We start from the raw sequence: 13,001 nt of genomic DNA on the forward strand, positions 1-13,001 counted from the left end.
CCGGACACAGGGCTCGAACCCACGAACCATGAGATCATGACCTAAGCGAAAGTTGGACGCTTGACCAACTAAGCCACCCAGGCACCCCTATGTGAGTGGCCTTTAAAAATTACTTATTATGTCCCAAGAATTATTATAAGTGTAAGCCCTTTATTTACATGCTGTCTTCTAATCCTCACAAAAATCCAATAATGGAGGCATTGCTATCCCCGTTTTACAGAGAATGGGGAAGCTGGTTGAAGAGTTTGGCCAATACCCAGAGCTGGAAAGTGAAAATCTAGCTGAATTTGAATATTCCCGGAGCCGCTGACTTTTGCTGCCCTAGAATGTTCTGTCCAAGCCGATAGAAACAATGAAAACATGTACTGCTGCCTTGAGTTTCTGGAGGGAGGCTTCAGAGAGGTAGGCTGAAACAGCATGTGTGTACGTCCATCATGAAGTGAGGGAGCAGTATTTACTGCCATCAAGTCAAAGCGGCTCACCCTGGCTGACTAAACTGAACACCTACCCTCAGATTTTTCCTTCAGGAGGAAAGGGGAAGAGAGGAGGAGAGCAAGAGGAAAATAGTGAGAGGTTCCTCTGGCAAGAAGCCAGATGCTCCTGTTAGGACATCTCCGACGTGCCCCTTGCAGGGTTATTACTCATATGGGGGAAGAGAAGCTGCCCAGTACAGCACAGACTCTTGGAATATTCCCTGAGGAAGAAGAGGACAGAGTCACCCATGGGTGGGCCCAAAGTTGGCTTTGGGAACGTAGTTTTTTAATTACAGCTATCCTGAGAGGCTGTTTGGCAACTGACAATTGACTCAGAATTCACTAGATTGAGGTATTGAATTGGCCATTCTTAATTTGGGGTTGGAAATTCTCTTCTTCCCCTTGAGTTCTCAGAAATAAAAGTGGTGTGGACTGCCATTCTGGAGATGCCAAGATTCTGAGGCCTGGCCGATGGCCGAATCGGAGATCTGCTTGAAGTAGAAATTTCAGTATCAGTGGGTGGTAGACTTTTGAGCCCTAGTAAATGGCAGAATTCCATAACCTCGTGAATCACAGAGTTCCACTATTATCGGCCACTGAGGACCCAGGCGTGGAGGGTAAGGTCTGACAGAACATGGTGTGTGGTAGAAGGGCAGGTGTCTCTGAAATCTGACTGGCCTCTGCCTTCCCCCTTTTAACTTGGTTTGGGAAAGTGTTCTTGTGCCAGAGGAGAAGAGATTTGCAAACTCCTGGATATGAGTCTGCAAGTAGAGCTGCTTTGTATTCCTAAATAGCTAAATCCCAAGTTAATATTCAGTATTAGGATAAGGTGTCCCTTGAACAAACCTAAACAGTTTGGGCATGACAGACATTTTTTGACTAGCTACCAATAACCATTCCAAAGTTGGCTTCACCTCACCTGCCTCTAGTCATGTAGATTGAAAGATCCGGGGGCACCTGGGTGGCTCAGTTGGTTAAGCGTCTAACTTCAGCTCAGGTCATGATCTTGCAGTCTGTGGGTTCAAGCCCTGTGTCAGGCTTTGTGCTAACAGCTCAGAGCCTGGAGCCTGATTCAGATTCTGTGTCTTCGTCTTTCTCTGCCCCTCCTCAACTCATGCTCTATCTCTCTCTGTCTCTCAAAATAAATAAATTTTTAAAAAAAATAAAAAAAAAAGGTCCAGCGACAGATTCATGCTCTCACAGCCTCCTTTGCAGCAGGGCAGCCACATGACCCAGTTCCGTGCAATGTTCTGTATAAGGGGGAGGTCTTCCAAAGAACCAGGATATATTTCTCTTCCTTTGTAAAAGGAGAGATGCATGGAGATGTTCTCTCCCCTTCTCTAAGTCTTTCTCCCTCTCTCTTTCTCACTTCCCATTCCATGGACGCCTCCTGCTTCTTGCCTTTAAATGTGGTTACATGAAATTGTGACACCTAAAGACAGGGTGGCCACTTTGAGACTATGAGGAGAAAATGGAGAGAAAGTGAGAGACATCAGCTGCATGGTTTGAGGTCACAAAGCTATTGAGCAGACCCTGGAGCCCAGTTCCAAACATATTGCTAAACATACTCTCTTTCCTTTACGCTTAAATCATTGGTCTGATTTCTCTTACTGCCAACATTTTCCTCCTCAGAAACATCCTCATCTTCCATTTGAAGCTTCCACAGAAAAGCTTTGAGCATGCATGTTTCTGCTGGGAACTGGCACAAGTTAAGGCTTAGAAGCTGTCCAGATTGTGAATACTCAGTGGCTGGGAATCAACTCCCCTAACGCCCAAAATGGGAAAGCACTATGCATTTCCCTTTCCTCTCAGACTCAAGATCAAACAAAGTTAGGGAACATTGCAATTGGCCACCTGCTGGATTTAATAAAATCTGCTACACTGTGAAATACTTGTGGCCAGGGACTGGGCTTCAATCATATCTATAAGCACAGACCCCAGAGCATTAACATACATTTAGTAAATACTTGCTAAAAGGTACTGGGCTGGGTACTGTTTGAGTTCTAGTCTTAGCTTTATCATTAACCTACTCTGTGGCATTGGGCAAGACACTTTACTGTTCTACTGTTTAGTTTCAGGATAAAAGGAGAGTTTTGGGTCAGATCATCCTTGTAAATTCCATGTCTACCACTAATGCCGAATGGAGGTGGGATTCAGAGCCTCAGCTCTAGAGACAGATTGGCATCTATTCTAGCTAAGTCACCACACTTTATTCTCTAAACTTTGCAGAATAGGCAGAATGGACATCAAATTCAGCAAAAGATGAACCAATACATTATAAGGCATAAAATGAAGAGCTAAGAGTTATAGTGAATCTTCTTGACAGTTTGACTCTCGCTCACGAGCCTTACAGGGTAAAGTGAGACAAATGACAGATTTGGGAAATGAGGAAATCGAGGCATGATTAATTAACTTGCCCAGAGTCATAGAGCTAGCACATAGTAGAGCCAAGATACAACTGCAGGCAATTTGACTCCAGTGCCCACACACTTTGCTGCAATTAATATGGCATGGCCCAGTTTATTCCTATTTTCTTTGGTTCAGAAGTTGCTGGTAATTTCTTCTACTATTTGTTTTGGCCAAAGTAGTGTGTGTGTGTGTGTGTGTGTGTGTGTGTGCATGTATAATGTATGTATGCTGGGTATGCATGTGTGTGTGGGGTAGTTATGTTGGGTAGAATACTTAATTTTTGTATAAGCAGCAAAAGAAAAGAGTCCTTATAGCTCTTTTAGAGTATTAATAATTGAAACAAACCTGTTATCAAGTTTTTGATAAGCTTTAGTTTTTATGATAATGCACACAGTGGAATTACCCAAATATATGGTACAGAATGTGTATGTCACTGGAGGTCAGTTTGGGAATGCTTCCTGGTAGGCAGGAAAGATTCATGGAAGAAGAGTTGAACTCAGTTGATGGGCTTGGGAGAGAGGACTTTGTTTAAGAATATTTCAGTGGTGGGGGCGGGGGAGAGGGGAAGGGCGTTGATTGGCACGGAGGAGGGCACTTGTTGGGATGAACACCGGGTGTTATATGGAAACCAACTTGACAATAAACTATTTAATAAAAAAATAAAAACCATGATGAATTATCAAAAAAAAAAAGAGAGAATATTTCAGTGGTGTATGATCACTGAAGAAAGGTATGGACCATCTCCCCAGAAGAAAAGCATGCATATATATCCACAATTTTATTTAATTTCATGGGGCTCGCAAAATTCTTTTGGGAGGGATCCCCAACTAAAGGCTTAGGAGGGGATATGCAAATATGTGTTCCACGGTAAATGAAGACATTCTTGAATAAGATATTAAATGGCCACAGGGCTGCAGAAGTGGGGAAAATTTTGGGGGGGGGGGGATTTTTTTTATTCCTGAGATTCTGAAATTTTTGATGAATACCTTGCTGAAATCCTAGCCAGGTAATATATCAGAGAACACTATAGATTTCTCACTCCATGCTGGGCGTCATCTGAGACAAGGCAGGGGTTCAATAGAGGATAAGACATCACATTTTCCAGATGAGGAGATGACAGACATGCAATAGGGAAATAAATAAATCAAAGTCAAGGACAAAATGAGTGGCAGAAGCAATGAATGACAAAGACATTTCCCTCTTTGCTACCATCTGCACCACCTACAGCTTGTTTGTGATCCTGCAAGTCTGACCCTGGCACTTCTTTCTTAAACTCTCCAGTGGCTTCCTGCTTAGGCTTATAGGATAGATGCTAAGCTCTGTCCATGACTGGGACCTGCTGACATCTCTAACAGCTTCTCTGGTTGTCTTCTGCTTCTGCCCTTACTGGTTGCCCTCAGGTGTGATGATGTCCTAGCCCTCTGCTTTTGCTCATGGCATTTGCTATGCCCAGTTGCCCCCACGGACTGTCTTTAGCTGTTATTCATCTTTCAAGTCTGAGCTAGGTGTCATATCCTCCAGAAAACCCTTCTGAGTCCACACTCTGGGTTCACTGTCTCTCCCTTCCATTCCAACAATGCCTGTAGGCTTTCTCAGTATGATGATCTGTCTGTACATCCACTTTTCCTTGCAGCCTAGGACTTTTTGAGGGTGGGGCCCACATTGCCTTTCTACAGGCATTCATCAAATGCCTGTTGGTGAGAACTAGTATCAGAAGAGCCCTTTGAAAGTGATGGGATGGGGGGCACGGTTTTACCACTCCTGCAGCACAGGAGTGCTGCCTCCCCCTTCGCTACAGTCAACCCTTCCACAAGTTGCCAAAGCTGCAAAACATGAGTCACTTCGATTCCTTGTTTTCCCTTACAGCCCATGCCATACCCATCAGCAGACCCCAGAAGCCTCAGTTTGAAATGTGCCCTCCATCTGACACATTTATTACCTCCAAGTCTCCTTCTGCAGTCTAAGTTGTCATTTCTTATCGCCCAATTAGTCTCTTCTTCTACACTTGCCAACCTTCCCATCCACAGCAAAAGCTTATTCTGCACACAACCAACAAAGTGATCCTTATAGTAAAACAAACAGCCCCTCCCTAAACAGACTACAGCTGTCCTCTGCTCATTCCCCTCCTCCACAGTTTCTGTTACTTTCAGAACACAATTCACACTTTCCATGTCCTGCCTTCCAGGTTCTATAGACCACGGAAACACCTTGGCCATGACAACACCCCTGGCTACCTTTCTACCTCTTGTCTAGTGTCTTCATTGCAGCCCCAAATGCTCATGCTAGTCTTCCAGTTTCTCCAAACCATCCTAATCTCAAGGCCACTACAGTCGTTGATCTTCATGCCTGGGGTACTGTTCCTCCACACCTCATCAGGCAAGACTTCTCATCATCCGGCGCCTTTTTTGACAATGTATCTAAAGCAGCGTGCCACTTTCCCATTTCAGGACATTTCCCAACATTCTGCCTGCATTTGATTTCCTTTACACGAGTTATGGCCATCAGCAATTATCTTGTTTTTGATTGATAATGCTTGCATGGTCTGTCTACCCTGGGTACCATCCTGGAGGGCAGAGACAGGGACTTCTTCGCTGCAATGGCATAATACATCACATTTAGCAAATGGTGAGATCAATAGAATCACAACTATGATAATCTAATAATGCTTGAAATTCTGTTTCCTGTCATATTTTTTTTTATGTAGTCAATACGTGATAAGAGAGAGTGCCATGAAGATGATCAGCAAACTGAGAGCTTGTGATTCTTTTACTTACTGAAGCAGGATTCAAATACATCATTTTTAAATCTTGAAATAATGTCAGCCTACATTAACTTGAGTCCCCCAGATTACTCATTTGGGGAAAAGTTACCTTCATGAGACATATTCTTTCTCCAAACTTCTGGATCACTGGAAATGCCTACAAGGTCGAAAAAAGGCAAAGTCAACAGGTCAATACTTATTGAGTAGTGAATCTGCAGATTCACATAGCAATGCAAAAAGTTCCACTGTCTGTATTCTCAGAGGGTGTGTACTAACACTATAAAACTCACATGCAGTAGAGAGAAATTCACAGAGGTGTGAGTGGGGAGAGAGATTTACAGTCTGGGTAGAATGGAGTTTCAGGATACATGGAGGCAGGTTCTAAATTCAGTGGATAAGGCAAGCAGGGTGTATAATAAAAAGTATACTTCAGATTTCTAAAAGGGACTGTAAGTCATGGAAAGCATATTTTGTTTATAAAATTCCATTACAGTAATATTTATGATTAAATGTATTTATGTGTGTGTGTTTAATAAATAGGAGATAAGTGATAGAAAAATGTGTGTCCTTAAGTGCTAGAATCACAGACTGGTATGCAATGAGATGCTTATATTATGGGCAAGTACCCATTAAGACAAACTGAGGCAGCAGCAGTTCACATTTCCCATCTTATATTCTTTCTAGAGCAGGTACACCCTTGGTGGAATCATGGGCTGGACCTACCATATTACTCAAATGCTTCTTACTCTCTCTTTTCCCTACTGAACTCATATAGTTGAATCTTGTTATTTGATGCACACATTAAATACACGGTGTAAAGGTGCCTGTATGGTTCCATCAGTTAAGCATCTGACTCTTGCTTTGGGGTCAGATCATGATCTCACAGTTCGTGGGTTAAATCACCATATTGCGCTCTGTGCTGTCAGTGCGAAACCTGCTTGGGATTCTCTTTCTATCTCTCTCTCTGCCCCTCCCCTGCTTGTGCTCTCTCTCTCTCTCTCTCTCTCTCTCTCTCTCAAAAATACATGGTGTAGACCATGAACTAGAAGTCTTGGGTTGTGAATGGGACAGCTTTGAATTTGAGCCTGTACTTTCACACCCCCTCCTTGATGTAGCCACTGACCAGCTCTGACCCCAACCCTTTCCTTTATCCTCCCAGACAAGTCCTCTCTGGGCCTCTTACAACTGGAAAGCCATATACTGAGTTTTGGCAAATGGAATGTGAGTGGTAGAGATGCCTGCCACTTCCAGGCCTGGCACACAAGCTTCTGTGTTTGACCCCTGTACTCTTTCCTTCTTCCAGTTTGATGCTGATGATCAGGGGAGCCTTGTAAATCACCTGTTGAATATAGTGAAGGCAGGGGGTTGGAGGAGCCAGATTCTTGAATCACCATTTGGAGAAGAGCCACCTGCTGCTCAGGAACCCCCATGCTGGACTTGGGTGAGTGAGAAATTTACATATCTTGATTAAAATCACTGAGATTTAGGAGTTTATGTCTTATAGCAACTAGCATTGCTTCAACTAACACCCCATTTGTGTGACTTTGTGCCAGCTCCTTAATCCTTCTGTGTTGGATTCTGTATTTGTCAGGGTCTCTCCCAAAGTAACCAATCTGCACACTTAAAAGCCTCAATTGAGGAAGTTCAAAGACAAGACTATTTACAAAGATGCAGACAGAGCTAAGGGACACTCTCAAGGGTTGGTGAGGCATCTCAGAGCTAGTGACAGCAGAAAGCCATTTATACTCTGAGCCTGGGATTGAGAGCAAGGAGAGAAAGCATTTACCAGAGTCTGGCAAGTAGATATAGCTGTAGAAAAGAGCTGCCTGGAGAGAGCTATAACTTCCAGTGGAATATTGCTGCCAATCCAAGTTCCAGCAGGAAAGAAGTTGGAGCAATAAAGAGCCAGATGTCATCCTCCTACCTTCCAATCCTCCTGCTGATGACTTCCATTGACTAAACTCAACTGGAAGCTAGAAGGTAAGGAGCTCATTGATGTAGTCCATAAACGTCAGTCTCCCAGGGTGTGGGCCAGGTGTAGAAGGGTGGAGAAAAGATCTGGAGGTCCAAATGAAGAATTTCAAGCAAAATTTCCCAATCCATAAATTGGGAATCCTAACTACTTACCTTATAGAGTCTGTACGGGAGTTAAAGCATTATATATAATAAGTTGTGAATAAAATACAGCTCATTTCTCTGTGATGTCTGCTGCTGAAACATTGTTCACAGATTTTTTTTCTTAATGTTTTTTCACTGATTTTTTTTGTCATTGTTGTTTGTGGTTTTTTCTTTTTTAAAATTTTCTTCTAATTCCAGTGTGGTTAACATACAGTGTTATATTAGTTTCATGTGGATAATATAGTGATTCAACAATTCCATATAGCACCCAATCCTGATCACTACAAGTGCATTCCTTAATTCCTATCACTTATTTCCCCATCTTCCCACCCATCCATCCTCTGGGAACTGTACAATGTACAGTAGGAGTTTATGTACAAGTACATGTGAAATCACATGGTACTTGTGTTTCTTTGACTTATTTTATTTAGCATTATACTAGCTGCTCCATCCATTCATGGAAAATGGCAAGATTTCATTCTTTTTTATGGCTAAGTAATATTCCATTATATATGTTACAACGTCTTTATCCTTTGTCTACTGATGAACACTTGGGCTGCTTCCATAATTTGGCTATTGTAAATAATGCTGCTGTAAACATAGGGATGTATGTATCCCTTTGAATTGTTTGGTTTTTAAAAAAAATCTCTCAGAAATGTGACATTTTCTCTACTGGCCAGAGATTTTTTTTAGCATGAATTTAACTCTGATATTTCCTGGAGGTTGGTGTCTTCGCTTCTTCCTGATCTTTTTTTTTTTTTTTTTTTGGNATTCTTCCTTCCCAGTTTCAGCTACTTATTGTTATTTTTAGTGTTTCATTGCCAGGGACTTTCTAGCTCCCCACTCCAGATGACAGCCATGTCTAAAGCCCTCTGCTTGTTCCCTGCCTGTGTTTCATCACATCCTGTTTCATGTCGGCTTCTAGGTTTGTTGGCTAGAGTGGTCTGCTCATGAATGAAAGAGGAGTAGGCCTTTCCAAATAAATGATAGGAGATTAGCATGTTCATGAGGCAGGTGTGGTGTGATCAGGGAATCTAAGAGTCTCAGGTCCCTTCTTTCACTGCCTCTCACTTGCACTATGATCTTGAGAAATGTCTTCCCTTTTTCTGAGACTTATATTTTCCTCCTTGGCAAAATAAGATTCATTGTACCTGACTCACTGGTTAGGTGTAGGGAGATAGTGAAATATGCATGCATAGAAGCCCAGACACTGTGTGGCACATACCAGGTATTTGGCAATTTTTGTAGAAAAAATCAAATCTCTAATGTCCAATGGGGATCCTCACTTTCTGGTTATACTGGAGCTAAAAATGGAGCTGACAAGGCGCTCTCAGCCCCAAAATTTTCAGAGTTCTTCCAGGCTGAACATGTCTTGTTTCTTATAATTGGCACCCTTTTGATTTTAAGCATTACTAAACTTTTCAAATCGAGTCCACAGATATTAAGCCTATTCCCTGGTATTCCTCAATGATAAATGAGAGGTGAAAAAATCATAATAAAATATATTTTTGGCTGAATATTTTTACGTTTACATTTTTTATTTTTCCATATGTGATATATGGCACCAGCCTTTTTTTTTTTTTTTTTTCTTTTAGTATTTCTGGAATAACTTGTCGTTTGGTCAGTCTGTGATCCAGAATCACTTGGATTAGAGCAGAACAGAGCTGAGTCCAAACTCCAGCCCTGCCTCCTCCTTCAGGGAGGTTACTTAACAAACCTTTTGGACCTAAAAAGTGAGCATCATAAAGCCGCTTATCTCTCTCTGGTTTGTTTAAAGATTAGAAAAACAATGTAAAAAAGTCCAAAGCAGTGAGTAAGAAAGAATGCTTAAGGGTGGAAGCAATCATTGTTGAAAAGGAGCAATTATATTATTTTAAATCCAGGAAAAAGGCTTGCCTTTACTTTATGTCTGAGGAAACTGAATCTCTGGAAGGGAGGACATGACTCATTTGGACCACCTCATTAGTGCGTTGAACCCAGGTCTCCTACATCCACTGTGATCTCCGGACAGCACCATTTCATGTCAAAGTATCACCAGTGGGCAAACAGCAGAAGCCAAGCCATCAGGAGATGTATGATGGTCTTCTGACTTACAGACGATCTGCGGAGCCCTGGAAAACCAAACAAACCCCCTGACTGCCACCAACGCTTGGACTCACTAATCCCCACTGCGTTTCAGAAGAGCCTGAGGATTTTGTTGGGGGTTGAGTCATCAATTAGAAAATGAATGTCAGTTTTTGGTGATGCAGTTTCAGAGCAAATTTGGAAAGCAGTATTTTTCCGCCTCCCTTCCATGTTCTTCTAGGAAGGTCTAGAGTGATTATGTGCACCTCCTTGGATCAAGGACTGTATATTGGCCTATTATTAGGGGGAGGCTCTAAGTTGCTAATATTCTTTATTAATAATGATACTAATGTCAAATCTCATTAGTGAATTGGAAGATAAATATTACATTCTTTTGAAAATAAAGTACTGGGATCACAGAGAATGGTTAATTCTCCAATTTTTGTGGAACATGCCAGGAAATGGAGGGAGACTGTGACCATGCTTTTAGTGTTCAAGAGGTATTGTCTCTTGATAAATGAGATGTCTTGAAGAAAACCTCCTACCACCAGCACCAAGTGGGACTCTAGGAGAAGGTCAGAAGGAGGAAAAAAACCAATATTTATTGATTACCTCCTAAGTGATATACAATTTACCACACTTTAAAAATATAACTACTTGGGGCACCTGGGCAACCCAGTCGGTTGAGTGTCCAACCTTGGCTCGGGTCATGATCTCACTCCTTGTGAGTTAGAGCCCCATGTCCGGCTCTGTGCTCACAGCTCGCAGCTCAGAGCCTGGAGCCTGCTTTGGATTCTGTCTCCATCTCTCTGCCCTTCCCCTGCTGGTACACTGTTTCTCTATCTCTCAAATAGAAATAAACATTAAACAATTTTTAAAAAGTAAAAATATAACTACTTGATTATCTTTACTCTCCTCTGAAAGCTTTGTGAGGGTATGGCTGTACGTGTCTTATCCTCACCGGTAATTAACACAATGCCGAAAACATCTTTAAGTGTTTGTTGAATGAATAAGTGTGCTAGAAGCTCTCTTTAAAAAGATCTTTTACAATTCTTATGATCACCTTTTGAGTTGGGAATTATTATCCTTACTTTGTAGATGTGAACACCAAGATTTAGAGGAGTTAAGTAAAATGTCCTTTGAGCCAGTGGAACTTCAGCTTAGGTGCCATGATTTCTGAATCCATTCTGTTTCCACCATGATACACCACCAGATTATTCCTGGGAGACATCTCTCTGTTTGTTTTATGCTATAGAATGATGAGTGTTTCTCTCCAATTATGATTTTCTGCAGATTGAGAGGAAATGGTACTACCATTGACAATCACAAGGCAGAGTAGTTTAAGACAAAATGAACTTCCTAGCTTTATTCTTCATTTTTTAAAATATTTATTCATTTTTCAGAGACAGAGAGAGACAGAGTGTGAGTGGGGGAGGGGTAGAGAGAGAGAGACACACACAGAATCTGAAGCAGGCTCCAGGCTCTGAGCTGTCAGCACAGAGCCTGATGTGGGGCTCGAACCCACAGACTGCGAGATCGTGACCTGAGCTGAAGTTGGACACTTAACCAACCTAGCCACCCAGGTGCCCCAATTCTTCATTCTTGATAGCTCACTCACATGGCTATTGGGAAAGGCAGCCGTTCTTTTCCAACTGCTAATAGGAAGTCTTAATTTCTCACTATGTGGACATCTTCATAAGGCTTCTTTAATGTCCTCACATTATGCCAGCTACCACCCCCCAGTGTGATCTAAGAAAGGATGACAGGGATGAAGCCACAGTATTCTTGATGACCTAGTCTCAGAAGTCACATACTTTCCTTTTTGCCTTTCCTACCCATTAGAAGTAAGTCACTGATACAGCCCATACTCAAGGGGAGGGGAAATTAGGTTTCACCATTTGAAGGGAAGAGTATTATAGAATTGGTGGACATATTTTAAAACCACCATAATCAGCTAGGCCATGTTTTATAACTTGCCACTCAAATATTGTATTTCTATTCCTCATACATATTGTCCAAACAAAAAAGGGGCTTTGGTATCAGACAGACCAATATTTGAAACCTGGGTATATGTTCATCTCTAAGCCTTGTTTCTCAACCATAAGATGAAGATTGTATAAAACCAACTTCACAGATTTGCTGGCAGGATTTACAGGTTATAGAGATAAAGCTGTTAGTACAATGTCTGCCATGAAGTGAGTGTTCAAAAAATGGACTCACTTCTGTTCTGCTACAAGGCAATACTCCCTCACCCCATTTCTCAAATATAAGTCTGAGTCAGGATAAGGAAGTCACACACACACACACACACACACGCACGCACACACACACACACACACACACACACGATTCCTGATTCCATTCTGTTTCTACCATGCCAAACTGCCAGCTTCTGCTTGGAGACTACCTTGACCTTATCCTATGGAGTATAGTTTTTCTTGATAAAAACTAGATTCCAGAATTGGGATACAAGTTTCAAAGGGAACTTAAATGTTCTCCAATCTTGCCCAAATTCTCATGCTTATTGGTCATTCTTGAATGTTTCATTTTCTTTTTTTAATTTAAATTCAAGTTAGTTAACATGGAGTGTAGTCTTGACTTCAGGATTAGAACCTAGTGAGTCATCTCTTACATATAACACCCAGTGCTCATCCCAAAAAGTGCCCTCCTCAGTGCTCATCACGCATTTAATCCATCCCTCTCCCTTCCAGCAACTCTCAGTTTTTTCTCTGTATTTAAGAGTCTCTTATGGTTTGCCTCCTTCTCTGTTTTTATCTGATTTTTCCTTCCCTTCTCTTTTGTTCATCTGTTGAGTTTCTAAATTCCACATATAAGTGAAATTATATGATATCATATATGAAATTATATGATATCTGTCTTTCTCTGACTGACTTATTTCACTTAGCAAGATTTCATTCTTTTTCATCTGAGTAATATTCCATTGTGTGTATGTATATATATATATATATATATATACATATACATATATGTATATATATACATTCCATTGTGTGTATGTATGTGTGTATGTGTATATATATATACATACACACACACACACACACACCACATCTTCTTTATCTATTTGTCAGTCTTGGACACTTGGGCTCTTGAATGTTTCTAATAAGATAAACACGGGATTAGATATAGACCCTTCCACTTGTGACCTTGATGGC

At 41.5% G+C, this 13,001-nt stretch overlaps 1 long non-coding RNA gene across 7 annotated transcripts in view; it reads left to right on the forward strand.

Annotated features, from left to right (window-relative positions):
- LOC144231622 (uncharacterized) overlaps positions 1 to 13,001 on the forward strand; it is a 438,506-nt gene that overhangs the window by 260,873 nt on the left and 164,632 nt on the right. For all 7 annotated transcript variants that reach the window (XR_013335125.1, XR_013335130.1, XR_013335116.1 and 4 more), the window contains one exon: positions 6,947 to 7,084. This is a non-coding gene — a long non-coding RNA (uncharacterized LOC144231622). The remainder of the gene's footprint in view (positions 1 to 6,946; positions 7,085 to 13,001) is intronic.

Source organism: Crocuta crocuta, unplaced genomic scaffold (genome assembly GCF_008692635.1).
Source record: "Crocuta crocuta isolate KB4526 unplaced genomic scaffold, BGI_CrCroc_1.0 scaffold260, whole genome shotgun sequence".
Lineage (NCBI taxonomy): Eukaryota > Metazoa > Chordata > Mammalia > Carnivora > Hyaenidae > Crocuta > Crocuta crocuta.